Here is a 6,000-nt window from a genome sequence, read left to right as displayed (position 1 = left end):
GGAATAGAATAGAGAACCCATAAATAAACTCAAATATTTATAGCCAACTGACCTTCAACAATGCACACAAAAATATAAAGTGAGGAAAGGACACTCTATTCAACAAATGGTGTTGGGATAATTGGCAAGTATATAATAGTCACAGAGAAATGAAACTGGATCCTCATCTTTCACCTTATACAAAAATCAACTCAAGATAGATCAGACTTAAATCTAAGATCTGAAATCATAAAAATTCTAGAAGACAACATCAGAAAATTTCTTTTAGATGTTGGCTTAGGCAAAGATTTTATGATCAAGAACCCAAAAGCAAACGCAACAAAAACAAAAATAAATAAATGGGACCTAATTAAACTAAAACACTTCTGCACAGCAAAAGAAATAAGCAGCAGAGTGATCGGAGAACCCACAGAGTGGGAGAAAATATTCGAAAACTCTGCATCCGACAAAGGACTAATATCCAGAATCTACAAGGAACTCAAACAAATCAGCAAGGAAAAACACACAATCCCATCAAAAAGTGGGAATAGGCTATGAATAGACAATTCCCAAAAGAAGATCTACAAATGGCTAAACAAACATTTGAAAAAATGCTCAGCATTACTAATTATCAGGAAATGCAAATTAAAACCACAGTGAAATACCACCTCACTCCTACAAGAATAGCAATAACTTAAAAATCAAAAAAATTACAGATGTTGGCTGGGATGTGATGAAAAGGTAACACTTTTATGCTGCTGGTGGGAATGTAAACTAGTACAACTACTCTGGAAAACAGTGTGGAGATTCCTTAAATAATTAAAAGTAGCTTGGGAGCAGTGGCTCACACCTGTAATCTCAGCACTTTGGAAGTCCAAGGTGGGCCAATCACTTCAGGTCAGGAGTTGAAGACCAGCCTGGCCAATATCATGAAATCCTGTCTCTAATAAAAATACAAAAATTAGCCAGATGTGGTGGCTCAAGTCTATAATCCCAGCTTCTCGGGAGGCTGAGGCATGAGAATCACTTGAATTCGGGAGGCAGAGGTTGCAGTGAGCCAAGATCACGCCATTGCACTCCAGCTTGGTGACAGAGTGAGACTGCTTCTCAAAAACATTTAAAAAAATAAAAGTATAATTACCATTCAATCCAGCAATCCCACTACTAGGTATCTACCCAAAGGAAAAGAAGTCATTGTATGAAAAAGACACGTGCCCATGCATGTTTATAGCAGCACATTTTACAATTACAAAAATGGAATCAACATAAATGCCCATCAACCAAAGAAAATGTGGCACATATACACCATGGGATACTACTCAGCCATAAAACAATATGAAATAATGGCCTTTGCAGCAACTTGGATGGAGTTGCAGACCATTATTCTAAGTGAAGTAATTCAGGAGTGGAAAACCAAATATCGTATGTTCTTACTTATAAGTGGGAGCTATGCCATGAGGTTGCAAAGGCATAAGAATGATATAATGGACTTTGGGGACTTGGTAGGGAAGGGTGCAAAGGCCAAGGGATAAAAGATGACACATTGGGTATAGTGTACACTGCTCAGGTGACGGGTGCACCCAAGTCTCAGAAATCACCACTAAAGAACCATGTAACCAAAAACCACCTGTTCCCCAAAAACTATTGAAATAAAATAAAATAAAAAATATGCCATACTTGTGTAATAAAAATTAATTAATTTTATAAAAAGAATGACCACATCTTACTCAGGGTTCATATTTGTCCTCAGTTCTTGATCCACCTTCAATAAAAAGGCATATTTAATAAACCATCAGTTTTTCCAGACTTGGAATAACCTTCTGGCTCAGATTTAGATGTGTTAGAATAGTAGTGAAATGCAAGTTTGTAGCCAGAATGGGACATGAGCTAAGAAGACACAGATCCCTTCTGGAAGGCCTTTTGCCCTTCCAAGTTCAAGTCCATGGATGGAGCATCACTACAGTCTAAAGTGTGATATAAAATGCTGACAGTATTGGTATTAAATAATGTGTCATCTCTGTGGTTTAATTGGATTGATTTTCTTGGAAATAATCATTAGTGTGTAGGTCTCAAAAGTCTTGGATGCCCTTGACTTCATGACAGCTGCCACTATCCTGATTGTCTGGGGATGAGGGATAAAGGACGTTCATTTTTAAAAGATGGCAGTGAGTGGCTTAAACATTTTGGCCTATAAATATGTTGAGCATTCAAGTTGAATAAAAGATAACAACGCCATCCCCACGTCCTTTCTTTCTACTATTTTTCTTTGAAAAGGGCTACTGTTTTTACAATAATTCATTGTTATTTTTGAAAACATATAACATGAGATCTACCTGCTTAAAAATTTTTTAGGTATACAGTATGGTATTGTTATCTATGCACAGTGTTGTACAGTAGATCTCTAGAACCTTTCATCTTGCATAACTGAAACTTTACACTCACTGGACAGGAATTCCTCATTTCTCCCTTCCCCAAGCTCCTGGCAACCACCATTCTACTTTCTGCTTCTATGGGTTTGACTACTTTAGATGCCTCATATAAGTAGAATCATGCAGTCTTTGTTCTTCAGCAACTGGCATGTTCCACTCACCATAATGTCCTCAAAGTCCATCCAATTTGTTTGTAAATGCCAGAATTTCCCTCGACCTCCCATGTTCAAGCGATTCTCCTGCCTCAGCTTCCAGAATAGCTAGGATTACAGGCACCTGCCATCACGTGGCTAAGAGTGTGTGTGTGTGTGTGTGTGTGTGTGTGTGTGTGTGTGTGTGTTTAGTAGAGATGGGGTTTCACTATGTTGGCCAGGCTGGTCTTAAACTCATGACCTTGTGATCCACCCACCTCGGCCTCCTGAAATTCTGGGATTATGGGTGTGAGCCACTGCACCTGGCTGAATTTCCCTCTTTTTAAAACTGAGTAATATCCATTGTCTTGATATGGTTTGGGTCTGTGTTCTCACACAAATCTCACCCTGAATTGTAATAATCCTCATGTGTGAAGGGCGGGACCAGGTAGAGATAATTCAGTCATGGAGACAGTTTCCCCTATACTGTTCTTATGACAGGAAGTTTGTTCTCATGAGATCTGATGGTTTTATAAGGGGCATCCCCCTCCACTCGTCTCTCATTCTTCTCTCTCCTGAATGTGAAGAAAAAAGTGTTTGCTTCCCTTTTTACCGTGAATGTAAGTTTCCTGAGACCTCCCCAGCCATGCAAAACTGTGAGTCAATTAAGCCTCTTTCCTTTATAAATTATCCAGTCTCAGGTATTACTTCATAGCAGCGTGAGAATGGACTAATACATGTGTATATACCACACTTTCTTTCATTCATCTACCTCTTGGTTATTGTGAATAATGCATTGAACATGGCAATGGAGATATCTCTTTGAGACCCTCATTTCAATTCTTTTGAATAAATAACCAGAAGTGAGATTTCTGGATCATATGGCAGGTCTATTCTTAATTTCTTGAGAAACATCTGAACTATTTTCCATGGCTGCTGTACCATTTTACATTCCCAGCATCCATGCACATGGATTCTGATTTCTTCATATCCTTTACCAACACTTGTTATCATGATTATTTTTTACAATGGCCTTCTTAACAGGTGTGAGGTAATGTCTCATTGTGATTTTGATTTTCACTTACTTGATGATTGGTGATGTTATCTCTTCATATATCTGCTGGCCATTTGTATTTTTTTTTTTTTTTTTGAGAAATGTCTATTCAAGTCCATTGCCCATTTTTCATTAAAGTTATTTTGAAGACAGCTGCTGTTTTAAACCACTACTCTTTTTTAAAATTACAATTTACATTTTTTAAAACTGTTATTCTTTGATGTGAGTGAGATAAACCAAGTCTGATGTAGCCTGCTCTTAGATATATACAACAGGACAGCTAATCAGCAAGGCTGCTCTATATCTTTGGGTAGTGGGCACATTTCCTGTTATTCCATAAGTTTAAGAAGATAGATGCATCTTCTTGTTGTATATATCTAAGAGTAGGCTACATTCGACTGAGTTTGTCTTGCCCAGATCAAAGACTAGTGGTTTAAAAAATAATGTGGTACTTTGTCTGAGTAGGCCATCATACCTATAAATACCTGCACATCTTCTCACACCTATCACCAATGCAGATTTTGTAAGAAGAGATTTATGACTTTATGCTGTTGAGAAACTCTACCTTATTAAAATGCAAAGGAGAAAATGACCATATTGAATTTACTATTATCCCCTTATGAGAAATGAGTTTTTTAGGTTTTTGCCATGATGGTATTTAGCTGAAAAACTAGGGAAGAAATACAGAACACATTGTTTTGGAGGAACATTTAGGAGGTAGAAATCCAGAGCCAAGAGCCAAGCCTTGGTTAGATAGGGACATTCTTGTAAGTGATGCCCTGGTGAGAATTCCTGTATAGTCAGGGATGACCAAACAGATTCGGGAAGAAGCAGCACCTTGGCAAGGAAACTTTGGGAAGACATCAAAAACAACTGCTTTCTTCAAATGGCTCATCCCTGTTGGCCAGCACCCACCATCTCTATTGAAGGTGGAAGACACTACCATTGAGGCTTTCTTTCCTTACACCCCTTCTCTAAAGAAACTTTGTTTCTAGGTGTCTTCTAGTGGATATTCTTCTTGTTCTATGCTGAATCTGATTTGTCATGTGCCTTTCAGACTGAGAGATGAGTGAGCTATGTGGCAGCCTACCTAATGACTGCAGACTGCCCAATGCTTGCAGATCCCCATCGGATGCAGATATGCTGAGTTAGTACTGGCATTGGTCTTGCAAATGCTCAAAGGATGAAAATAAGTCCTGCCCTAGTTTTGTTCAGCAGCTACGTCCAGGCAAAATGTTCACTCTTTCTAATGTGGCACTTTGTGTAGGTCTGTGTGAAAATTCTGGGCCTCACACTTTGTCAATAATACCATAGTTAGGCAAGCACTCTTGGGCCAGGGGAAGGTTGCCAGTGGTTTAGGAATGAAAGAACTTCAAAGATGGAAAGAAGCCATGCTCAGAGCTTAGCCAAGGCTTCCTTTGCTCCAGCTAGTGGAGACTAGTAAAATATTACCCTTTAAAACACCTATGCACACCCCAAAATACAGAAATCACCTTCCTTTCTATTTTGAAAGGGCAGTTGATTTGCTCTATGCTAGAGTTCCTCCAGAATCTCTTTTTCTCTGGAGTTTTGAATGTTTTAGAAGCATACTATCGAATCTCACAATAAATTAGAGCAGAAAAGCCTCTGAGTTATTTCCGGGGTAGGTTGGTATCCTTAAGACTGTAATTTGCAAAATGTGTGTAATCAAGAGTTAACTTATAGCTGCAGGTGGAACCAGTGTGTCCTTTGTCTAATTAGAAAGGCAAAAAGTAAGCTACAATAAATGGCTTGAGATTTTTGCTACTCCTAAACAAGAATGGATGCAAAAAGTTAGCTTTGGGCTATAATCACCAGTTTCAGACACTTAAGAGTGATGATGAAATATTTATGAATTAATTGTGTGATTTGGGTTGTGGGGATATGGCTCAAGAAGTGCTTACATTTTGATTTCTTATAGCATTCTCATCAAAGGACTTCATTTTCTTTCATATTTCATTTTATGTTTATTAAATTTGTGCTACTCAAAGGATCTTATCCTGGGACAGAATTCATTTGTTTAGTCATTTATTCATCCACTTATATTTAGAGTATCTTTTCTTTGCCAAGTATTGAGAAGAGATATGGAAGTTAAAAAGAGAACATGCTGCTATTTGGAAATAATGTTAAGTTGGTCCTAATCTAGCAAGTGCCTACATCAATTATTTGGTGCTTTGCCTACCCAATGTGATTGAAGTAAATCCAGCAGTTATAAAATCCATCATTGTTCATGCTAAATTAGAAGCTTTGTTTTTCTCTCCATGTTTTGTGTCCTCTGCAACTGGCCTTAGTTCTTTAGCATAAACTAGAAGGCCTAGTTTCTCCTTCTAACAGAAGACTGCTAGGATTCTTCTCAGCTGAGTTTGTGTAGAAGACCCTCAATGTTAAC

Source organism: Saimiri boliviensis, chromosome 3, assembly GCF_048565385.1.
Source record: "Saimiri boliviensis isolate mSaiBol1 chromosome 3, mSaiBol1.pri, whole genome shotgun sequence".
Taxonomy (NCBI): domain Eukaryota; kingdom Metazoa; phylum Chordata; class Mammalia; order Primates; family Cebidae; genus Saimiri; species Saimiri boliviensis.
Note: the sequence above shows the minus strand (reverse complement) of the source record.